Source organism: Pholcus phalangioides, unplaced genomic scaffold (genome assembly GCF_987345545.1).
Source record: "Pholcus phalangioides strain wild (caught in Gottingen) unplaced genomic scaffold, Ppha-v1.0 ptg000040l_1, whole genome shotgun sequence".
Lineage (NCBI taxonomy): Eukaryota > Metazoa > Arthropoda > Arachnida > Araneae > Pholcidae > Pholcus > Pholcus phalangioides.
In genome coordinates, this window is record NW_028301626.1 from 2243833 (window position 1) to 2270564 (window position 26732).

Below are 26732 nucleotides of genomic sequence, written 5' to 3' on the forward strand. Positions count from 1 at the left end.
TGAAACACGTCAATTGTCCTAAAGGTCTTGCAGTCTATTTCTCAACAGATGGCAGCACTGTTCCGATAAGCCCCTTTCACATGGAAAAGAGAAAATTCAAGAATTTTTACCAATGGCTGTTCCCTATTTCTTTCCATACGAAGTAAACAAGTCGTCAAAAGCGGGAGCTAGAACTCCCAATACTACCGCAATATTTGCACATGTGAACGGGGCTATAAATCCCCCTCTACAATGATATTAGTATTTCCCGACACAGAAACAAACTTCACGTTATGTTCACGACGCATACACGCGCATTCCGGAATGTACCAAATCATTAGAAATTCTGTAGAGGAATGTGTACCAGGTTCATGTACGGTTGAATGGTAGTATTCTATTTCTTGCTTTGTATTTTACTCTCACCAAAACAGAGAAATTTTGCTTGCATATGTGTTATGTTGAAAAGTGCAAAAGCCTGTTAATGGCTGTCTTCATTAGATTAGGATATTGCTCTTTTTCAATCCAAGCCAAAAAGCAGCCACCGACGCCTCACTCTCGGTGCACTTACCTTTGATTGTAGAATCGGCGCAAAGATCAATAAATTCATCTCGTTTGCAAAAGCCGTGAAATCTATTTCCTCCGCACTGTCTGCGAATCGAATGTTGAAACAATCCAGCCGAAATTCTCAGTGGAAAACGATGGAAAGCACATCTCTTTTGCAATCTTGGTAAGTATAGTGGAACTTCGGTTAACGAGCCGTTCGGTTAGTGAGCAATTCGCATAACGAACAAAAATTTTGAAAAAAAAAAATGATTCGATTAACGACCGATGATTCGCATTACGAGCAAAAATTTTGCGCTTTCTTTATTTACTGCACGTTTTCACAGTTGAGCTGATGATTTTTCGCTTTCGTGCACACACGTACTGTGGAGTTGTAGGTAATATTCCTCCCTACAGTGTCCGGCCAGCGTGCCTCACTGGAAAAATCGAGTGTGACTATTATACGAAACTAGATGTCGCATTCTAATCAAGCGTATGTGCGCTTGTTTTTCATATGAAGTCTGCTTGGCAAGGATTCGACCATAGACGAACTGATGGAGCTTATATTGAGGGTATATTTTTCTCTCTGAGGAACTGAGAAGTGAGAAGTCCCTCACTTTCCAAATGTGGTTAGAGAGATGTGTAAAATGTGGGAATTTATGCAAAATTCTGTAGAAAAGTTCAATAGAAGCACAGTGAAGCAAGCAATAAATCTGTCCAACGCCAATGCAATTTCCCAACTCCGAGAAATCCTAAAAAGGAGGCAAACAGCAATTGTCATTGGATACGTTCTTTTTAAAATCACACAAAAAAGAATAAGAATGCAAAAACAACAGAGTGAGTCCGTAAATCATCCAACACGAGATAGTCCTCTTCTCTCTGTCGTTGTTTAGAATAAGTTAATTGGTATACATTATCGTATCGCATGTTTGTTTAAGGCGTAATTACATTATATGCACTGTACATATTTCACTTGAAAGCTCTAATTCTTCACCTCCCTTTCTATGGGTGTGTGTGTGGCTCCCTTAAGCACTTGTCGTGGCTCCCCTTTCCATTTGTGGCCCCCATCTATCTGTGCCCCCCTCCTTTTAGAGTATCCCAGGGCCACAAGGCATCAGGTTGCGAACTACTGCAGTATTATATATATATATATATAACATGCAAAGGAAAATCATTTCACTGGAACTTTTGCTGTCACCTATCGAATGCGACTGTTATATTTCCCGAGAGTCGTTGCTGACCGGCTTCTAAATAGTATAGTAAAATTATAAAAAAAATATTGTACTACATTGATAATATTTCAAAAAACAATAATAGATACAAAATTATTAGATTTAAATGAAAAATTTTATCTGTTGATATTTGTGTATAGTAATATAATATCAGTAATTTTGTCAAATGTAGCCGTCCTTGGAACCTCGGAAACAGAACCATTATTGGAACCATGACGTAAATTAGAATCGAACCTAGACGGACTCACGTTGCAAATTATTCATATTTAATTTACTGTATGAAAACATTAACCGCTAAAATTTTGAAGTGAATTTTATGATTTTATAAATATTATTGTTTATAAAAATATTGTTTTATACCATATTATATTATTTTTTCAATATATCCCACTAATCGGAAAACTTTTTACCAATGCGAATTTAAAAGTCATATCAATTTTATTCAGTAGGTGGCAGCAGATATTTCATATAAATGATTTATGTTATTAGCATGTTAGATTGCAGTGGTTGTTACCATGGTGCTATATTGTGTTCAGCTATCTATTCGTAGTCAAATGGCTTGTACGTTACATCGACTTGATAGCTGTCTTCATAGGGAAAACGACGCAAGCGATTCGATACTTGTGAGCACGGGAACCACTACTGTTAATCTTTGCTAATCTTTCCAACGCAACCCTGTGTTTTTTGAGGTAACGGAAATAAGTTGCTTTGCATCAGTCCGGGGTTGTGAGCGGTTCTATCTATCGAAGTACGGGCCCTTAGAGAAATTACTGTATCCAAGAGGGGGGGGGGGAAGCCAATGGGGCTCTTAAGCGGACCCTGCACTTTTCCTGAGGACAAATGATGTTGAGACGCCCTCCCCGCAAGAGGGAAGTTCACTGATTTCTAGCCCAGGATAATAATAATAATATATATATATATATATATATTATTATTATTGCATTGTATTAGTGATTAAATGCCGTTCTTATTAGTCATTTTTATGTGGATGAATAATTGTGGAACGAATTATCCGTGTTTCCATTATTTCCTATGGTGGAGTTTGATTCGAATAACGAGCGATTCGTGTAAAAGTCCGTTCGCGGAACGAATTAAGATCCTTAACCGAAGTTCCACTCTATTGATAAATGAGGTCTTTCAGCGAAGGTGTGTGTGATGTCATCTCCGCTATTACTACGAAAGTTTCGACAGCTGGCTGATGCGAAGATAAATTCCAGAAAGAAAATTTGACTTACGGAAATCGAACCCACATCCTCTCACTTGCCGGGTGAGTGCCCTAGATCACTATTTAGAAATCCAACGAATCCTCTTTCCTTAGACGTCGTGTGTGCTAAACGGGGCCCGTACACATGGACAGCACTACCCAGGACCGTCATTTCAACATTTCCAAAACACATATACTCGACGTATATATATATATATACCATTTTTAGTGTATTTTCAAAAGCCAGGGGAGTTCACCGCCCCCTGACCCCCCCCCCCGCTAACTGACGGGCCTGGCCCTACCTTACTCGGGCCAAAAAAGCTCACATTGATGACACTTTTTTTACTTTTATTACCAGACTCGTCCCGCTCCCCATCCGATACAGACATCAGAGCGTTAATTGATGATAAGTCAGATCCGATAAGTCTGTCATGCATGAGAGTAATTAATTTGACTAAATTTATTTTAAGACCTTAAGTGGACTGTAATATTTTTGATTTATAAAAAAAAAGAAGAAAAGGGTGATCCTCATAGAAATCAGTGTTAAAATTGCCGATTGTACTGTAGAAATGCGGAAATTTCATGGGGTTTTCCGCCATATCAATAATTATAAAAATTGTATTGAAGTCTCGGTTTTTGAAATACTGAGTTCGCTTAGAGATATACGAAGTCCATGAGATCAAATATGAAGTAATTAGCCGGACCTACTTTTGAGTTCGATATCCATGCGATAACATTGATTTCAACTGTTTATTTACGTCTTGTCAAGCATGAAAACTAATGTCTCTGTATTGCCTTTTGAAATTCAGTTGCATAAATTGATATAGTTTAGGATATTTTAAAATTAATTATGGGTCCGTAATGTACATCGAAGAAATTCCAGAGCTTTAATTAAGCATTTTTTGAAGCAGGAATAGGCAGATATGGATAACTTCAAGTTCAGGAGGGGGGGGGGGGGGCGATCGAAATACCTAGCGACCCTTTAAAAAAAGGAAGAAATATTCATTTCTACGTTTCTTTGAATCTAGATTTCTTTATTTCATGATTCGCGCAGGAAGTCGCCATATTGGTTAACTTAGACACGGTTTGCATGTCCCTCAAACAAAAAGGGAGATATCACGTGATTCAAAAAGCCTCATTGAAGATAACCTGGGCAGCGCCGGGTATTACAGCTAGTCTGTAATAGTTCTTGGATGTTAAATGATGCCTATATCAGTTTACGTGAAGGTCTGGCTATCGATCACGAGTCCTTTCCGTTTTTGATTTGGTTAACAGAATATATCCCGCGTGATCACAGAATATCACCAATACGGCACGTGTCTTATATATATGTTCGGTAAATGGGATAAATCCTGTAATTATGCATAATCACCTACCCCTTCTCCTAACCAGATCATGGTCCACCACTCTGTCTCTTAGTGAGGAGATTTTTGCAGGTGATCGAAGAAGGCCTGGGCCGTTGCTGGAAGCTGTACATGTATGTGTTGTGATCCTTACGTGAAAGTCTGTGTAATGCTTGTTATGTATAGTACTGCTATCTGCCGTCAATTTTCCTAACTATGAGTGAAGTGTGATGAGAACTTCGTTGTAAGCCTGTTGCTGTCTGCGGTGAGACTTTTCAACGGGGAGATCGGCCCGCAATGCATAATCAAAGGCTATTTTTGTAAATTCGATTAATTTTGTGAATTTACCATGCTTCCCTGTGGTTACGTATGATAAATTGTAAATGTATTACACAAATTTGCTAAAAATTTGGTCTAGGACGATGGATTCGATCGATGATACTGGTTATGTTTAAAAATGTTGATAAATGTGAAGAAATCTAACATTAAAAGACTAAGAAGAAATCTTACATTAGGCCTACATAATTCGCACGTGCTCATACTTGAAAAACACTTATTTTCGTTCAATTTTTAATGACAAACTATGCGTCGCGCATCTGTCACGTACGGGATATATAATTATTGAAAATTGAATTAGTGATATTTCCGCATGATTTCTCTCTCTCTCTCTCTCTCTTTCATGTTTCAAATACTTACCAACTTCATTCAGGAATCATGTACAGGCCTACTCGCCGGCAAAAGTGATCAATGAAAGAAAATTTAATCAAACTTACCGAGGGGCGATTATGTATAATTACCGATTTATCGAATCTAACATATGCTTGACTGGCCCCTAACTGAGATGCGTTCAGGTTTTCGCATGTCATTTGCAACATATGTAAGCATGACATGTGGACGGTACAAGATTCATTGAAAGACTGGTTATTCGTGGAGATGAAGATTACAAGGAAGAAAATTCACCTCTGCTCCCACGGGGAATTGAACCCCGGTCTCTCGCTTTTCCAGACGAGTGCTCTACCATCTAAGTCATGGAAGCAGATTGAAGATTTCTACCTTGGAGCTCAACCGGTCACTCGTCCGGCAAGCGAGAAACCGGGGTTCGAGTGCCCGGGAGGGGAGAGGGGCAGAGGTGAATTTTCTTCGGGTAAATCGAGAAGCTATACTTTCCATACTTAGAATAAGACTACCATAAATATTTTTTTATGGGCATTGTACAGGGTGTTCCAAAAAGAATCATCCTATTTTTAAAAAAAATCATAACTATTCAGATTTTAATCCGTTTTCATCGAATAATGTATAGGTAGAAAGACCGAAATCTCGAGTTTTACGCAGTTGCCAACAGGTAGCGTTAACGCTCTTCCTTCGGCTGCCACTTCAGTGTCAACATGGCGACTGCACAACAGAAATCGTTTTGCGTTCTAAGCTTCGCGAATTGTGAGTCCGTATTCATTGTGCTTTTCGATACCCTGGTGTCGACAATACCCAACACCGCTCAGAGCATTAGGCTATGGTATACAGAATTCCGAGACACGGGTTTTCTGTGTAAAGGGAAGTCCCCTGACTGGCTCCTCATGTCAGACGAAAATGTGGGGCGCATCTGACAGTTTCGCACGTAGTCCACAGAAATCCACTTGTAGTAGATGCAAACATTCTCGCAAAAGTTTGGGACGAACTTGACTACCGTATACACAAATGCCGTGCATACCAATGTGGACACATTGAGCACCTTTAATTCGGTTTGTGAAAAAACTTTATGATTAGCCATGTAAGGGGCCGTTCAAGTATTACGTCATCATCGATGGGGGGAGGGGAGGGAGTTTCCGATTTGCTGACTTTTTATGACAAGGGGGGAGGGGATTTGGATAATGCTTACGTCATCAACCACCCTTTATGAAAATATGAGTTAGGATTCAGAGGGACAGAGCTGATGACGAAATTTTGCTGGCAAGGGGGGTGGGGGGGAGAGGGAGGTCAGCGTTTTGCTGACTTTTGCTGACAAGGGGGCGGAAGGGGGTCAAAAATAGCTTAAAATTTGCTTACGTAATACTTGAACGGCCCCTAATATAAAATTAATCTCAAGTGCCCATGTTCAATATTTTCAATGATCAGTTTTTTATAACTGTATTTTGAATTGGGGGTCGCTGTATTTTAGAATTATATGACATCTATATTTGTTATAGGCATGAGCGGAGATACGGGGGGGGACATTGCCTCCCCCAGCATCAAAGGTGGAGCCGACTGATCTAATGTATATATGCACATATGAATTGACATCGTCATCATCATCGTTTCCCCCAGACTTCCAGGTCTATCTCCACCTATGGTTATAGGTATCTTTTATTCAGCCACCTGGTTGAGCATTTCGCCTGTTGTGGCCTTGTATTTGTGACATAGGGCTTGGATGGAGAAGTGAACTGAGTAGTGGATGACAATTAATAAGAAGGAAATTTATGAATGATTTTGAAGGCCTTGAAGAAGATAGTGAGTTTGAGTGCATATATATATATATATATAGGGGGAAACCAATTAATTTCCCCAGATCGGCAGGATTTCAACCTTAGCACGATGATCGGAAGGAAACCTGTTCGTAAAAATCGAGAGATGGGAACGTTATGGCGCTTGATTAGTTGTAGGATTTCAGTCTGTCTTGAAATTGAGCTCATGTTTCACGCACACTGTTGGTCTCCCCTTAAAAAAAAATGAATAACCATTATATGAACAACATACCTCTTACAGTATTCAAAAATTTCACTCATATGAATATTCATTCATTCCTAGTTCCGTCTTTACAAGGTAGAGGGCAGCACCTGAACCAGTGAATGCGCGAAACTTAAATAAAACGCACAATAAGAAATAAATTTCAAAACACATCCTCCTCTTTGAAAGTAAAATGGTAGTAGATTGCCTCTGGGGAGAGTGTGCATGGGTTTTGTATGGTTATTGAAGTAAATTAAAGCTGATATAGAGACATTTGTTGTTGATAAAGATCCGCGCAGGCTCAATCTCTTGTTCATAAAAATGACGGTGAAAGTGACCGAAGCGATAAACATGATCCATCTTTACGCACTTTTTTACTATCGATCTCCCATATTACAAACATGACTGTTGACATCATCCGGGGGAGAGTAATTGACATCTTACGCACAATATAAGCCGCTGTCACCTTCCCTACCGGCCAGAACAATATAACTAAGACAAGGTTATTGTATCTAAGTGCGCGGTGGGTATCGTAATCTCAGGTCGTAGCTCCCACCAAGAAAGGTTATTCACTACTACAGTGGAACCTCGTTTATACGTCGTCCATTTATACGACTTCCACATTTATACGACGTCTTTCTATGGTGAATAAAATTGGTGCCTGTGCATTTTAATGTTTAAAAGAAATCATTTATTCGACACAAAACCTCAATTACTACATTGAACATCGTAGGACCAGACACCCACCTCCCCTTCTCAAAGATATATCGAGCGATCCCGAAGGATGGGTACATCCCGAATTTTATTAAATATACATATATATATATAATATGCATCAAAGAGAAAATTAAAATTAACAAATCAGCTTTCAATGAAAACTTTTTCAAAAACAGATTTCAATGAAAAATTTCAAAAGTTAGAGTATCGCGCCACAAAAGGCTGCTTTATACACATAACCCGAAATTAAATATTATGAAAAAGGTGAAAGATGAGAAGTTATTGAAAAATTGTGAAAAGGAAGAATATGGATCAATGAGGAGGTCGTTCTCAAGGGAGAACCCCCCACATTGCTCCAAACTGCAAAAATGTTTCTAATGATGGTAAGCCTAATAGGCAAAAAATTACCATCAGTTCCCCCGACATTTTTGCGAGAAACAAGCTTTGGAAGTCAAACAGCAAAAATGACAAAATACAATAAGAATCAAAATATGAAATAACAAATGAGTTAAATATACAAAATCTACATACACAAAGTGTGTTAAAAATTTCAAAATGAGAAAACTTGAAAAAAACATACCGAGATTAAGAATCTTTTTAGAGCATGCTGGCCGAACCGACTACCTGGGTGAAATTTTGAAACCCAGAAAAGAAGATGGAAATCCGTTTCTACTCAAGATATTTAAAAATTCAGAATATGCTTCAAAATAATCTTTAGCATTATTGCAAGTTTTTTTAATTCTTGAAAGTTGTCCAAAAAATATATTTTTCAAAATTCTAATGCTAATATTAGAATTGAAATTAGTCAGAAAATTGACTTTAAATTGAAATTCTTTTCTTTTGTCGAAAATACCGATAAAAGCTATGTTATTAGATAAGCAAATTTTAAGATCTAGGAAGTCCGTAGATAGGGGGTTGTGATTGGTTTTCTTGAATGTCAAATCCGTGGGGTAAATTTCACCGCTAAGATCAAGAAAATTCTCAAAATTAAAAATAATGAGATCATCGATATATCTAAAGCCCATGATTTTATGTTTAGTGAAAATTTTAGTTTCATGGAAATGTAGAAAAATATGTGCAAAAGCACTAGAGAAGCAAGTGCCCATGGGTATACCTTTGATCTGATTACATATATATCGATGCCATTATGTAAGTAATTTTCGAAAATACAAAACTTTACAAGATTATTCCAGGTGTTTTTATCTAAGTTAATAATGTTTTTGTATTTCACAAATAAATTATCACAGATATTTATGATGTTTTTATGAGGAATATTAGTAAGTAAGCTTTCAAAATCAAAAGTTTCAATTCTCTCAATTTTTGCATTTTTTAAAAAATTGATCACTTTTTGATTATTTTTTATAATGAATGTGTTTTCATCCATCTCTATTTTAACAAGAATATTTTTTAGGATATTGAAAAAGGTTTTACCGCAATCACTATTGTAGCAGTTGGTCCCACATGTGACAAATCGAAATTTAATTGGTTTTTTGTGAAACTTAATGGGGAGAAAAAGATAAGGGTAACGGGATATGAAATTATTTACTTTAAGTTTTTCGAGGAAAGCACAATTTCTGTTGTTTATTTCTTTTAAATGTCTTTCTATTTTTGTGTAAGTGCAGGTGTTGTTATATTCATTAAGCATAAGTTCTTGTAATATAACTTGCAAAAGTTATTGACTACTTTCATTTCTAATATTAGTATTAGAATTTTGAAAAATATATTTTTCGGACAACTTTCAAGAATTAAAAAAAAACTTGCAATAATGCTAAAGATTATTTTGAAGCATATTCTGAATTTTTAAATATCTTGAGTAGAAACGGATTTCCATCTTCTTTTCTGGGTTTCAAAATTTCACCCAGGTAGTCGGTTCGGCCAGCATGCTCTAAAAAGATTCTTAATCTCGGTATGTTTTTTTCAAGTTTTCTCATTTTTCAATTTTTAACACACTTTGTGTATGTAGATTTTGTATTTTTAACTCATTTGTTATTTCATATTTTGATTCTTATTGTATTTTGTCATTTTTGCTGTTTGACTTCCAAAGCTTGTTTCTCGCAAAAATGTCGGGGGAACTGATGGTAATTTTTTGCCTACTAGGCTTACCATCATTAGAAACATTTTTGCAGTTTGGAGCAATGTGGGGGGTCCCCCCTTGAGAACGACCTCCTCATTGATCCATATTCTTCCTTCTCACAATTTTTTAATAACTTCTCATCTTTCACCTTTTCATTATATATATATATATATGAAACTGATTTTCTATCTCTGTGTATTGTGTATGTGTGTGTGCAAATACAAAACTGTGTCTATACAAATCTACAATTTTATACGGATCGTCTCCAAATTATGCATATACAGACGAATCCCGTCATAACAAACTCCGAGAGACCGAAGAAATCATTTCGTTACAACGAAATTTCGAAAAACTGCCGGGAAACATGGTTTCTCGTCCTCAACAATCACTTTCGGAACGTTTACTTTGGTTACCGTGGTTCCGTAACAATACCTTTCAGACGTGCATATGCCTTTATAATGGCTTGTCACTTTTCCAATCTTCCCAGCAATTGAAGAAAACTCGGTCTCGATTACTACTACTGCTAAACACACATACTCCCCTCGTCCACATTCCTCTACGTAATTTCTAACGCATTGGTGCATGTTGGAATGTGGTGTACACGTGTTGTGAACCTGACGTGAAGTTTGTTTTTGTATATTGCTCGTTATGAGTAGTGTCGCCATCTGCCATCGGTTTTTCTAACTATGAGTGAAGTGTAATGATTGAATAATTGTAACGTTGTAGGAAAATACTGAATAAACTGGAAATGTTTGAAGAGAATTTAAGGTGGGGATCTATCTCCTTCAAGGCCTTCAAAATCATTCACGAATTTCCTTCTTATTAATTGTCATCCACTACTCAGTTCACTTCTCCATCCAAGCCCTATGTCACAAATACAAGGCCACAACAGGCGAAATGCTCAACCAGGTGGCTGAATAAAAGATACCTATAACCATAGGTGGAGATAGACCTGGAAGTCTGGGGGAAACGATGATGATGATGTCAATTCATATATGCATATATACATTAGATCAGTCGGCTCCACCTTTCAAATTAAGAAGCGAATCACCTTATCATCAATATGCTAATTAGACCGGGACCTACCATTAATTGCTGATTTCCAGAACGGCAGCTTTTTTTTTTATGTACTCACCAAGAGATTGGTGCGTTAAGCTCTCGATGTGGGACTCCCTGCGGTAGCAATCTTTTCCCATGGTCATGTCGCCGTCTCTGTTGTACTCCCGTGTCAGGCACTTTCCTGACAAGGACGAACCCCGGGTATCGAACCGGCAACACCTCTAAACATCTTTTGGTACGTTAAGCGAATACCTTATCGACCTGGTCTACCACAACCGTGCCCGTACTTACCTCATATCGATTGAATATCCCTGTATCAACTTTTGAAAACGATTATAAATCAAAGACCGAACTGCTGGTTGCGGATCATCTGCTGCCGAAAAAGATTTACGGTCGTATTCACCGACAGAGTTTAAGTGCAATCGCAGGTTAAAGGATTAGAGTTCTCGACACGGATTGGTTAAAATCCCGAATTTAACCAATCCGTGTCGATCTCTAATCCTATAACCTGCGGAGATTGCAATTAAACTCCTCGGTGATTACGGTCTCAAGAGTGCAAGATGGAAAACGTACCTCGGCAAAGTTAATATTCTGCTAATTTTATTTCTCTGAGCGATTTGATATTTCAATGTCCCCCACTCCACAAGTGTGATTGAAATTATTTTATATTTTTTAATAACATAATCGGAGATGAAATTGACACATTGGATTTAACCACGGATGATGTCACTCATCCGCTATCTACGCGAAGGTTTTCAACAGATGCGGATTTTAATAAAGAAAGAAAATTCATCTGCCCCTGCTCGGGAATCGATCCCACGTCCTATCATTTGCCGGGTGAGCGCCCTAGACTACGAGACTACAAAGACCGCTACTTCTAGACTACAAAGACAACGAATCGCAATCTTTCCTTAGAGCTCGTGTGCACTTGAATTCTGTTCCTTTCCTAAAATTCATCTTCGCATCAGACAGTTGTTAATAAACCTTCGCATTGATAGAGGAGGGTGCATCATTCTTGGATAAATCGCCATCTGGTATCAGTGTCCGCAATTGTGAGCTTTGACTCGACTTAGGTCAACACCACCTATAGAACAAGGGCTCCGCACGAAGCGCGTGACGTCACTAAAGAAGGTCATTTCACCTACTGCCATCGGATATACTGAAAAAAGAGGTAAAGATATCACATGCAATGGCAATAGCTGGCCTTCTTCAGTGACGTCACGAGCTTCGTACAGAGGCCTTCTATCTCTAGGAGGTGTTCGTTAAGTCCGGCCGTCCATGTACGGTCACATTTAGTGCGCGTGAGCTCTAAGGACAGATTGAGATTTGTTGCATTTTTAGTCCCCGGCAAGTGAGAAAAACTAAATTGGGTGTTCGATTCCCCCGCAAAGGCAGTTGAATTTTCTTGCTTTCCTAAAATTCATTCTCGCATGTTCCAGCTGTTAAAACCCCTTTCGGCCATTGGATTCATTTTGTACGTCTGTTGGGGAGGAGAGGGTCATTTTTGTCCAGTTGGTATCAGTTGGACGACTTACGCGTTTATACGGCGTTTTGACCCGGTATCTCGTATAAACGAGATTTCAATGTACTTCCCTCTCCGATCAGCTCCTATATATATTGTAAACTTAGCAGAGAGTTACACATTTCTCTCACGTCTCCTTGACCTCCCAGCCACCTTCTTATATATATATATATATCACCACTATTCCTACCCAATGTATTGCACGTCAATCAGAGCTGAGAAACTCTAGTGCACTCTCGTACATACATGGGAGGAGGGGAGAAGGTATAATGGACAACAGACAGACACATGCATGCACATTCACCCTTTTCAATCTTGGATTTTGCCTTCTCCCAAAACGTCATGCATGTGCGAGCAGAGAGAGAGAGAGAGAGAGCTGCTGCTGCTGCTGCTGTTGCAACAACACCATTAGCGGGAGTCATGGGTTGGTTCCGCAATTAATTGTCAACTGTTCGGTTGCAATTCTATGTAGTAGCGATTCTGTATATCTGACGTCGGGGGAAACAATCACACAAACTCCAAACCCCCCACTGTGCATGTCGGAAACCTGGATAATGCTAGGATCGATTCATGAGCAAATTCTTGACGCGAATATTTGTGTGTAGTTGCAGATCCCTGGGTTGAAAACCCCGGGATGTGTAAAAATACTCCTGTGAGTGTTTTTACTGATATGTGCTGAAGGATTACGGCAACTAAATGCCTAGGATATCGTGGTCACACGGAACGATTTCATGTTCATCGGCCAACTAGGAGCGCCCCGTTTCAAGTCAAAAATAAATAATTTCCTGGTTTTATCTGCGCAAAAACACAGAATAATAATAATAATACAGTAAAACCTCTCTTTTGCGAACACTGGGACAAAAAATATTCAATCGTAAAATAGGGTTGACCGTTGATCAGAGGCTTGAAATAAATGCATACTCTTATTATTCGGGGCGGGAGGGGATTAGTATTTGGCCGTAAAAGAGGGGTGACCGCATTTGAGGAGGTGTCTGTTAAGAGTGGTTTTGCTGTATATTAGAGCCCGGGTTATTAAAGCCCCACTGTATCTATATACTGAAAAGTGCACTTTTAAAAATATGCACTTCAAATTGCCAAATCATGTACTTAGAAATGCCAAAATATGCATAAAGAACCCAAAATATGCTCCAAAAAAATCCAGTAAAAGTTAAAATTCCTAACTATATACCAAAGAAGGGAAAATATGCATTAAAAATCACCATCAGGAAAAAAGAATCCGATATGTTTTTAAAAAATGAATATTTTATATTTCTTAGTACTATTCATTTGCAAAAAAATATCCCCACCATATTGGTGTATACTGCATATGCAAATAACTCCTTCAGACAAACAGGCATGTATTCTCAGAGACACAATCTTGGGATGATTTATGCTGTTTCCCAAACGGACGGTCTCGGAGAGAGAGAGAGAGAGAATAACTCTCCTACATGTGCGGATCCAGGGAAATGTGTCGCAGGGGTGATTCCTTGTGTAGGTTCGTTGAACCGCCCCCCCCCCCGCCCCTTGATATCATATTTTGAATTTTGTTTTGCGTTTACTGCCAAGATGTCTCGAACTAATCGCATTTGAACCGACCATGCCACCACCCGAGGGGTGGGCCGACAGAGTTCCATCCTTGCGGCCCAAGACAATTACCACCATCATTTTCTTTGTTTTTCATGCTATGAATCCAAAAATAACAGTCCGTGGAAACTTTGACTAGGAGGATCCGCTAAAGGTCTACGCACAGGGGACCCTACTGCATTATGGGGGGGGGGCAGAGGCCCATTTATGGGTTTTTTTCCCGCCTGTGTGGTATATGAATTTTGCCGCCTTTCTCCCATTACAGTTTAATTTCCTTGACTACTGTTCCCTTGAATAAGCCACCCTGTGCCATAAACCGCTCGTTCTCAACCCACTCCTGCAAGTACAACCGTGTGTCTCTCTTGGCCCCTCCCATGTTGACACACTCTCATGAGACATTCTTTTCAGTCACTCCCATCCTCACACACTCTCTTAAGAAACGGTTTAGCCGTTCACACTGTTTTGGTCACTCGCATACTTGTCCACGCTCTAGGACACGCTATTGGTCGCTCGTTCCTGCCCCAGAAAGGTGGGCTGGCAGGGCTCCAACTCTGGGGCCTGACACGATTATCATATTTTTTTTATTTTTTCATGCTAAGAATTAACTATAAAAGGGGCCACTTCAAAAAGCCTTACCAGAGCCCGCCAAAGTTCCCAGTCTAGAGGCCATGCATTCATTGACATCTACACATGCTCTGGTCATTTTTTTGGACATGATTTCACCCTCTAGGGCAGTATTTTGTTCATTTACACATGCTCCATGTGATTTTTGTTTTTGGACATTCACATGCTTCCACACACTCTCTAAGTCACTCTTTTGGAAATTCATAAATCTAGCTCCCTCATTGACCTGTTCTCTCACTCTGTAAGTCACTTTTTTTTGGCTTAGTCACATGCTTGCAAACTCTCTAGGTCACTTTTTTGAATATTCACAAACTTTTACACTCTCTAGGGCTCTCTTTTGGTCATTTACATGCTTGCAAGACGCTCCAGGTCACTCAATAACCTACATCACCAAACACCCCTCTGGCCATATCGCTATACTGCAATTTACTGCCATCAAAGAGATCGGTCGGAAATGAAGGCGCTGGCTATCTGTGGTTGGCTCAAGCTTGTTAGTGGGAGAAATATCTCATCTATTTCCTTTCTCGGGTTTGAACCTGGGACCGTTACAGCAACCTCCATGGCGATTGACGAGCATCTTACCACCACGCCACTCGGGCGTCACTCACTAACCTGGTGCCTCGCTCTGCGAGTCGCTCTTTTGTTTATTCACATGCCCGCTCACGATCTAGTTAACTCTTTTGCCCACTCACCTGGAGAGCACATTCTCTATGTCACAATTTTGGGTCACTCACTGAACTTGTCGCTCACTGTCTCGACAGAAGCGGGTTTATTTAAGGTTATACGAATTTTGCAGCCCTTCTCCCATTCTACAAACTTTCTCATCACCACTCATTCCTCAAATTTTCCGGGATGTGCTATAGCCCGCCATCATGCCCTTCCCTGTGAATACGCCACTGGAAAACGGGGGCTTCAAGTAAACCTATATTTGAAACAGACTAAGGGAAAGGCCGACCTCATAACTTACAAACATCAGCCAACCCCCAACTCATGAACAAGAAAATCACTAAAATATTAGACGCCTTTATGCATCCATCGAATGATAACATTTTTCACGAACTTAGGTTCAATTCCATTATCCAAATTCAATGAGCTAAATTCATACAGGAGAGAAAAAAAGCGCTCTGCAATCCGTAAAACAAAAAAAAAAAAGGAAAAAAAGAAAGAAAATGCAATACATAAAAGATGCATAAATTACAGACTCGTTAAGTGGGAGAGACTTTCGTTTAATTGCATTCTTGCAATAAACTAATTTGTCCGAAATAATGTTCCGAATGTCCCGGAATAAAAATGCCGCACAGTGAAACCTTTATCCGCGGAATTTATTTTCCTCCCCACCCCGTCTCTCCTGATCCACGGAAAGGGGGGAGAAAAAATGAAAAAGGGAGGGAGGGAGGGGGGAAGAAAACCTAAATTAGTAGTAGTTGTAACAGTCCCGGAAAAAAAAGGGGGGGAGAAGGTGTCCCGTATTTTCCCGTTTCTTCCCCTCCCTTGCGCAGAGAAGGCCGCATACAAACGACAATCTTAATTTGGGTGGTTGCAGAGAGAGAGAGAGAGAGAGAGAGAGAGAGTATGTGTGTCTGAAATTTAATTTACGCGCCAGAGGAATTCAATTAAATTTTCTAGACAGTCTTTCTCTCTCCTATAAGAGAGGAGAATATTTTATTTTATTTTTGGAAACGGGGGAAAAAAGGGATAAATAAAATGGATTTGAAAAAGAAAAAAATCCCTTGGATTGAAATGAATAGACTTTTTTGTAAAATGGCCAGCGAAAAAGTTTTCGCGATGTTTTTCATCAAAGAGAGAAGTTTTCGTGACTAGTTATTTTTTTCCCACCCCGCTTCATTTTTAAGAACTTTCGGGTTGCAAAAAAAGCATTTTGTGTTGCTTTTTATTGCATTTTTTGTGTTGGTTTTTTATTTTTTTTCTAACCTGCAACTGAGAAGTTTTACGAAATTTCGAATCTGATACCAACTTAGTTAGTAAGTGGCTGTGAGGAAAATAGAGTCGCACATCAACATGAGAGCAATGGTACCCTAAATGAAATTAGTTAAGCTATGGCAAAACATACCGTGGGGGTGATACACAAAACCGCAAAGTTCCTACCGGTTTTTTGGGATCGCAGACACGAGGACTATTTCATACATACCAGGGCCGCCCTTACCAGAAACGGGGCCCGGTGCGGAGAAATAATAGCAGTCGTGATTTCTTTGTTTTTTCTGTGAGCAAACTGGAGTCGAAAACTGAGTAAATGAAAGTGATGAAAATTGAGAAATATAATGAAAGTAATAATTCCAGCACCTACTAAAATTCGGAATAAATGAAAGAAATAGTTTTAGAAATGATGAAAATTCGGAATAAATGAAAGAAATAGTTTTAGAAATGAGGAAAATTCGGAATAAATGAAAGAAATAGTTTTAGAAATGATGAAAATTCGGAATAAATGAAAGAAACAGTTTTAGAAATGAGGAAAATTCGGAATAAATGAAAAGAAATAGTTTTATAAATGATGAAAATTCGGAATAAATGAAAGAAATAGTTTTATAAATGATGAAAATTCGGAATAAATGAAAGAAATAGTTTTATAAATGATGAAAATTCGGAATAGAAATGATGAAAATTCGGAATAGAAATGATGAAAATTTTGGAAATTCCAGAAATGATGAAAATTTTGGAAATTCCAGAAATGATGAAAATTTTGGAAATTCCAGAAATGATGAAAATTTTGGAAATTCCAGAAATGATGAAAATTTTGGAAATTCCAAAAATAATGAAAATTTGCATAATTCCAGAAATGATGAAAATTTTCAGAATTTATTAACTGAACAATTCGGAAATTTTTTCTTTCCAGAAGAAAAAGGAGAAAATTAAAAAAATATTTGTTTCTATTAGAAAATGCAGAAAATTCCAGAATTATTTCCTACTAGAAATTCCAGAAATGATGAAAAAATTCAGAATTTATCAATTAAGAATTTCTTCCAAAATTATTTTTCCTAAAAGGAAATGAAGAAACCAAGTTTACCAAGTAAACAATTCAAGAGTTATTTCTTTGTAGAAGGAAATGCAGAAATTTCGGGAATTATTCCTAGATGGAAACGCAGAGTTCCAAAATTGATGAAAATTCAGAATCCATGAAAAAGTATTGCTACCGTAAATACGGGGTTCCCAGCATGCAGGCCGGTGCGACCTTACCTGTCGCACAATCCCTATTCCCCATTTTTACGCATACGCAAGCTGTCAAGCATTTCAAAGATAATAACGCATGTCTTAACAATCGTTTTCACTAAGTAAGCCGGCTATGAATCGCATGTGCTGTAAGAATTTCTTGGATACCACATGCTTCTTACGAATGTCTATGTGAAGCAAAGAGCCTGTGCAATGATTTCTTTCAGAGAGCGACCCACAATTCTAAGAATACGCAACTTCGTATTTTACGTGAGGCACGTACTCTTCTTAAGCATTTTCCGTGGTAAGCAAGCCTTCACCGACACGCCTAATTGACAAAGAGTCATTACGTACTTATACAGGGTGGCCAAAAAGTCCGCGTAGAAACTTTAAAAATTCATAAAAACCGGAAAAATAACCGAAATAAAAAATGATTTGCAGGGTTAGCATCGCTAGATCACGGGAATTTTTTTAAGACAGGGGGGGGGGAAACTCAAAAAACAGCCGATAGGTGGTGCTGACGTAAACAAATCGAAGAAAAGATGCGCAAATAACGAACAGAATGCCTCCAAATCGTTTATTGAAGCAGCATGTGTTCCACATGACCGCCACCACAGGGGGTAATACATTGCAGGCGTGTCGTAAATCCAGCAACGGCAGAGTGCGGCAGGTCCACACACACACGGCTTACAACGGTGAACTGGTTGTGGATTAGGAGCGCAAGTTATTATAACCGTCTCATTTGCATATTTCCACAGAAGTCGCTCGTACCAGCGCCACCTATCCGCTGTTATTATTTCGGTTATTTTTCCGGTTTTTATGAATTTCTAAAGTTTATACGGACATTTTTGCCCACTGTGTATATTCGTTATGCGGTTGTAATTCGATAAGCCTAAAATTCCGGGAACAGAGGGTGGGAGAGTGTTCACGTCAAAAGAATTCCACCAATTATATGTTGGAAAACGATTTTTCGAACAAACTTTGATTGAAATTAGTCAAATATTACACGAGATATTCAATTTCGAAGTTTGAAAGAGAATTCAGGGGTCGTTCGCAAAATGTACATCGGAAAATATTTGAATTTTTACTTGAAGATATAATGAGATAAATCAGTTTGAAATAGATCTCTAATACAATATGTACGACAATTTTGTTGTATGAAGTTGTAATATTCACGTTGAAGAAAGAAAAATTCATCTCTACTTTATGGGGGACTCGCCCTCTAGTATGCCGGACGAGAGCTCTACAAGCGAGGCATGTAATCACGGAGAATATTCTCTCCTTGGAGCGTATACGGAGTGACTCACAACTCAACATACAATCTTTCAAGGGAGGGATACAAAAGTAAAACAGAATCCCATAGGAATGTATGACCGGAAACTCCAACCTGATCTGCTGGAGGATAAACAAAGATACAGATATGTCAAGCCAATAATGGGTGGGAAAAACTCTGGCGATACTTTTCACGAGGACAGTACGTGTACACATTAAGTTTCGCAAAAAAGTGCTCAAAGTTCTTACCATCCACATCGCAGCAATCTCCGTCGCAGCTGCACACGCCCGCGAAATGCCGTATAGTTTTGAAAGTGATCGGCAATCAATGAGTCACCGTTGTGAGGCGTGCGTAACTGATAAAAACTTTGAGCACTTGTGAAAGTTGGCGTTTATATGTACTGTCCTCGTAAAAAGCATTGCGAAATAATGCGTTTTTCCCACCCATTACTGGCTTGTCATTTCTGCATCTTCGTTTATCCTTCAGTTGATCAGGTAGGGGTTTCCGGTCATACATTTCTATGTGACTCTGTTTTGTTTTTGTGTTTTCTACCGCCCATAAAAGTTTATACGTTAAGTTTTGGATCACCCTGTACATGGTGGACGTGACATGTTTTGTCAAACAAAAGGGGGGAGCGGCGATAGAAGTGCCTATTTAAGGCATAGGCCCGGGGGCCTTTAGAATAAAAGGGGCCTCACAAAAGTGAAATCGGGTTAAAATTTTCGAGAATTTGTCTGATATAGGGAGTCAGAAAAATCACTTGCCCCGGGGGCCCATGATGCTCTTAAGACGACTCTGGGTGATAGACGAGCCCAGGTGGAAGTGAAAACAGAAACCAACTCTGTCCTATATCAAACCGTTTTCGAGTTATGGTGGATAACCAATTATGGGGGAGAAAAAATACGTCAAGTCTGAAAAAACCAGAATTTTTTTGAAAATTCTGAGAGACCTACACGCAATCCAAGCCCACATTTTGCAACAACAGAAAAAATGCTATAAGGTGCCACCAATTTCATCGAAGCATCTGTATTTAATGGCGAGTTACAAAAAAAGATTGTAAAGGATTGGTAAAAGATTGACGAAGTTGAAAATAGAATTGTCACCAAAATTTTTCATCGCCGATTCCCCAAATACCCTTCTAGCTCTACCAAAACCGGTCAAATTTACCAAAAAACTTATCCATTGCACCAGCTTTCGAAAGAGCCTATAATAAAACCATATCGGTGATCCAGTTCAGATGAAATTTAGCCTTTTGTTTGCAATACATCAGTGAAATCTGCGTTCGTCGAAGTAATTTTAGTAGGTTTTTTGGCGACAATTCGATTTTTCACTCACACCGATCTCTCAGCGCTTGCATCTCGCCGTTAAATACGGATATCCTGTAGATAGACCTATTGTCACCTTTCCAGGATGTTTTAGACAAAACCAAATAGTCGCAACAATCTGCCACTTCCGAATTTTCGGCTAATATCTACTCTGCGACAAACGCTTAATTTATAGCGATGCATCGCGAAAAAAAGGCAAAATTTCTCCTGGACCAGTACACAAGATCACTTGTTTCTGTTTGCGTCATTACTCTCTACTAGGTCAAAAAGTTTTCCTAGAAATGTCTGTAGGGCATAAAAAAAACTATAAAAAAAAGTTAAATTTCATAATTTGTTCCCAAAATCAATTTGTTTATGCATTAATTTGATTAATGTTAGCAAATATGAATATTTACTTCACTTAAAACATTTTCGCAACAAACTTTCTCGACAAGCTGGATATTTTGAGACAATCATTTTCTTGTTTGTGAAGGACCAGAGTAGTATCGGGCCCACTCCACCGCCGGAAGTGACGTCACACTTCCGGTGGTGAGATATAGTACGATGTATCTTATCGCACTTCCTGTGTCTTATCTCTTTTCCGGTGTTAAGTGGCAGATGTTGTTAATTAAATGACTTCCGGTGTTGAGATATAGTACGAGGTGTCTTATCTCTTTTCTGGTGTTAATTGGCAGCAGTTGTTAATTAAATGACTTCCGGTGTCTTATCTCTACAGAATGACGACATCCGATGTTTATTAAGTGACATATGTTTTCTATTAAGATACTTCCGATGTTTATTAAGTGACCTCTGTTGTGTATTAGGTGACCTCCGTTGCTTATCTCTACAGAATGACGACATCCGGTGTTTATTAAGTGACATCTGTTGTTAATTATCGGACTTCCGGTGTTTATTAGGTGACCTCCGTTGTTTATCTCTACAGAATGCCGACTTCCGGTGTTTATTAAGTGACATCTGTTGTTCATTAAGCGACTTCCTGTGTTTATTAAGTGACATCTGTTGCTCATTAAGCGACTTCCGGTGTCTTATCTCAATTCCGGTGTTTATTAAGAGACATCTGTTGCTCATTAAACGACTTCCGGTGTCTTATCTCTACTGTTTTCTATTAAGAGACTTCCTGTGTCTTATCGCCATTATTTTTTACTTCTGTGTTGACTTATTTCTATTGGTAATTAGGGACTACGGACGCTGTAAATATTTTTGACAAGCTTCTAGACTCATCGAGTGACTATATTTTGAAAAAACGGGACATTTCACTCCAGAGCGTTTCCACCATCTAAGAGGGGGCTTTTGTCCTAATTTCCGGTTTTTGCCAGAATTCTCACCTTGTCTCGGCACTTCCCGTCTCTTTCCTTCCCCCAATGATATGTGTTTTGACGACGTCATGTTACGACTTTAAAGCATGTCTTTACGCCCCTGTTATCACTGTTATTCGCTGATGTATTTATGTTCTCTTACTTATCCCTCTAGCTGACAGTGTTCAACCACATAGAAGGCATCCGTGCAAAGAAAGGATCCGAAAATTTTAGCAGTTCCTTTTATTCCAAATTGATTGTATTATGATTTCAAACGTATCCTAAAACAATGTATTTAGAAAAAAGAAAAATATCTAGTTAAGAATCTCAAATTTATTTACAAATCAAACTTCTATTTATCTCAGACTTGTCTCAGTAAATAGTTTGCATTATGTTGTTTGTCAATCGTTATAACTATTTTTTCCAACTTGCTTCTCACCATACAATTTTTTTCTAATTCGCTGTCGATCTACTGTATTGCCGTTAACGCTGAATCGTTTTAAAATAAGAAACATTGTAGAAAAATTGAGAATTAAAAACGATTTAAAACAAATTTTATAAAAGTAAAATAAAAATGACGTTTTATATAAAAAAATTAATCGAAATAAGTCTTCAAAACAATAAAAATAAGATATAATTACAGAAATAAATAATTTTGAACGACTAAAGATAATAATCTAATATAAATAAAATAACAAAAGTAATGAAAAAATGAAACATGAAATAGTAACGATGAAAAAAAAAAAGGAGTGAAAAAACTAACAATGAAAATAAAATAAAGGAGTGAAAAAACTAACAATGAAAATAAAATGATTACACAAAGATAATAAAAATCAAATACATAAAATAATTACGATGAGTAAATTAAATAAAGAATTAAAAAATAACAAAAGAACGAATAAAACTAATGTTAAAATTTGAATAATTAAAAAATTAAATGAAATAAAATAAAATGATAATACAAATAAAATAACAAAGACAAAAATCCAATAGATAAGATAAAGACATGAAAAAAAAAATTGTATAAATAAATGCAAAAACTATCAATAAAATTAACATAGCGGTAGTAAGAATAACAATGAAATTAAAATATTAAATGATTAATAAAATGAAGCAAAAACAAATGAAAATAAAAAATAATAATACTATGAAATAAATAAAATACTAACATAAATAGCTGTATTAACAACTGAAAAAATAAAACAGATCAAAATAATTAACTATGAGATGGTTGTTTGAATATATATTCTTACTAAATTTAAATGTATTCGAATGTGTTTCTCACCAAGCACCCTCGCTGCATACAACGATTTCAATATAACATCACTGAATTCTTCAGCGGAAACTTCATAGAGATTTTCATCACCACACTATAAACATTCAATTTTTCCTGATTTGAAGAAAGATTTTGCTGATTATATTCAAATACAAATACAACGCCACAACAGGCAAAATGCCCAAAGAGGTGGCTGAGAAAAAGATGCCCATAAAAATATTCTTGCAGCATTATTCCTTAGATATCACTGTTCCATACCATACATATGCACAAACATCTAAAGTGCATGCAGTGAACTGCTACCATTCACTGAAACGAACATTTTCTTAAAAGACGAGAGGTTACTGATGACAATGATAAAGGCTAAAAAAAATAAACTGCGGTTTCTGTTATGATGTGTGTCAACTAAAGAGTGGACATCCTTCATGACATTGGTGCGAGAAAGAATACAAGTTACAATGTTCTCAGAAGCAAGTGTGTGTAACCAATAAAATAATTATACTCTAAGAAAAGGGATAAAAAAACATTAAAAGTGATAAAAACGATTGAAAAAAAATTCAATATGGAAGTCAACTACCAATATGAGTCTTTTTTTTTTTACTATTTCTAAATCGCATGTCATATCATAACTTAGAATGACTATATTATTAACCGAGCATTATTTCTCTCTAAATTATTTAGTAGGAATCTTTCATTCATTATTCCTTTCGTAAAAGTTCTCAGTGAATGCTTTCCCAAAACAGTTTTTGGTTTTCAATCTTTGATTCGGTTATACTCGATTTTTTTTCTTGATGAAGGACTGAATTCTCAGTGGTCATCCTCTCATTCAGTTTACTATCTTTTACTAATTTTGACACATTCCACTTCAAATCAAATTGAATTTGTTCTTTTTATACATGCAGAAAAAGGTGAATTTATGAGAAACGCGTTTACCATCTAGAGGCACCGAAGATTAAGCAAATTACGTTATAATTAAGGAAATAAATAAAATAAACAAAATATTAAAAAAAACACACAACATTAGCAAGACAGAATTATTAATGTCAAATATAAAATAGACAAAGAAAAACACATACAAACACAACATAAATAAGACAACATTCTTATCTTATGATGAAAAGTGCAAAAGAAACAAGGCTTTAACCATTGAAACAAGACAGATTTTACATTTACTTTCACACAAAATTACAAGATTTAACGAAATGAAATGATTTTTTATACATAAATTATTCTTCTTAGATTATTTTCATTTTTTCATATATTCAACGGAATGGGTTAAATCTCGTGTTTCTAGTTTTTCATAGATTTCACAGCGATGTTCAAGGCCTCACCTAACCGTTATGCTTTAAAACGAATCAATTAATTGGTTTGTTCTCCGACTGCCAAACAAGAGCAGCAATACTAAAGTTAAAAATTTCCATATTTATCTAATATTGTAAAATACACTTTGTTAGAGTTTTTTCAAATCCGGAGTAACTACGTCGATTGCATGTATTCTTTTCAAACAAATCAAGATGAATCTTCCGTTTTAATTCTCTTCTCATACGGTGGTTATGAATTCATTTTTCTCTCATCTTTGAAATTACATAGGTTTCGATGTGATTCGCATATGATGGTTAGCTATGTATTTGTTCTCATACATTTCTGCATTTGTTTTGTCCATAGCTTTGATATTGCAATCATTTGCATCCATACTGCAATTTTCAACTTCTCTATTCCCGCGAAATCAAAGGGATTTTACTAAGATCATCGATTCATTCAACGTCTTTTAACTCATACTCTGGCTTGTTTTTTTTCTCTACTCCATAATATATTTTCCACTTTTATATTTAAACCCAAATTAACTTCCATTTTCTAAACTAAATTTTTCAAATGGATTTGGATTCATACAATTTTCGAATGATGTTCAATATGATGAGATTTAATTCAGCTCTTTCACGTGACATTCTTTCAATGCATTAATTTATTTCCATACATTTTACCTGATTTTTCAAATTACCAATTTTTTTTGATAAAAACACACTTATGTATAACTTTTCTGTATCATCTTTACCAATTAAAACAGAAAACCTTGATCGTTTTGAGTTACTAAAATACGGATTCGATTATTTTACTCTTTGTAGGCCTATACAAACTCAAACTTATATTTGGATCTCATCATTCGCTATGTTTCAAAGAATTATTTTTAGATAAAACTTGCATTTTCGATAAAAACAAATTTGCGTCGAGGTTTCTTTCTGCAATTTCTCTAATGTTTATTATCTCTGTATGGTTTTTTATTGTAAGCAAACAAATACACACACATACACATTACACAAATACGGGCCAATAACACACGAAAAGGAATACAGAAGAAAAAGAAAAAAAGACATACACATATAACGAATATACACCATGTGGCCTCAAGGGACAGAATTCGAGAATTTTTTGTCATGAATTTTATGAGTCTCAGCTATCAGCTAAATGACATCGAGGCTTGATAACTCCCATCTCGAACATCATATCAATTACGAAACACCCATATCATTAAATACACAGTGATTCTCACCCATATGACCATTAATGCTGGGGATTATACTTTGATTAAGACAAATTTTATCACTTTAAATTCACTTGAAACGTATATGCGTCTGGTAAAAAATTTAATTCCCCCCTTTCCCCGTACAAGACTATTGAAAAAGACGATTAAGTCAGCAACATTTGTGCGTCATTCTTAACTTCAAGAATTTTGAAGTCCTATATTACGACACGATCTTAACCATTCGATGGGTTTATCATCCAAGATTGTCGTTTAGGACAGATACAAATAAGGTGAAAAAAAGGCGTGAAAAAAATCCACTATATTGATGATACGCCTTTTTTTCACCTTATTTGTATCTGTCCTAAACGACAATCTTGGATGATAAACCCATCGAATGGTTAAGATCGTGTCGTAATATAGGACTTCAAAATTCTTGAAGTTAAGAATGACGCACAAATGTTGCTGACTTAATCGTCTTTTTCAATAGTCTTGTACGGGGAAAGGGGGGAATTAAATTTTTTACCAGACGCATATACGTTTCAAGTGAATTTAAAGTGATAAAATTTGTCTTAATCAAAGTATAATCCCCAGCATTAATGGTCATATGGGTGAGAATCACTGTGTATTTAATGATATGGGTGTTTCGTAATTGATATGATGTTCGAGATGGGAGTTATCAAGCCTCGATGTCATTTAGCTGATAGCTGAGACTCATAAAATTCATGACAAAAAATTCTCGAATTCTGTCCCTTGAGGCCACATGGTGTATATTCGTTATATGTGTATGTCTTTTTTTCTTTTTCTTCTGTATTCCTTTTCGTGTGTTATTGGCCCGTATTTGTGTAATGTGTATGTGTGTGTATTTGTTTGCTTACAATAAAAAACCATACAGAGATAATAAACATTAGAGAAATTGCAGAAAGAAACCTCGACGCAAATTTGTTTTTATCGAAAATGCAAGTTTTATCTAAAAATAATTCTTTGAAACATAGCGAATGATGAGATCCAAATATAAGTTTGAGTTTGTATAGGCCTACAAAGAGTAAAATAATCGAATCCGTATTTTAGTAACTCAAAACGATCAAGGTTTTCTGTTTTAATTGGTAAAGATGATACAGAAAAGTTATACATAAGTGTGTTTTTATCAAAAAAAATTGGTAATTTGAAAAATCAGGTAAAATGTATGGAAATAAATTAATGCATTGAAAGAATGTCACGTGAAAGAGCTGAATTAAATCTCATCATATTGAACATCATTCGAAAATTGTATGAATCCAAATCCATTTGAAAAATTTAGTTTAG

At 37.0% G+C, this 26732-nt stretch overlaps 1 protein-coding gene and 1 non-coding gene across 2 annotated transcripts in view; both read right to left on the reverse strand.

Annotated features, from left to right (window-relative positions):
• LOC149065262 (cytosolic carboxypeptidase 6-like) overlaps window positions 1-26732 on the reverse strand; it is a 659637-nt gene that overhangs the window by 582025 nt on the left and 50880 nt on the right. The window lies entirely within an intron of this gene.
• Window positions 5262-5334, reverse strand: TRNAS-GGA (transfer RNA serine (anticodon GGA)). The gene has a single exon. It is a non-coding gene; the product is annotated as a tRNA-Ser (tRNA).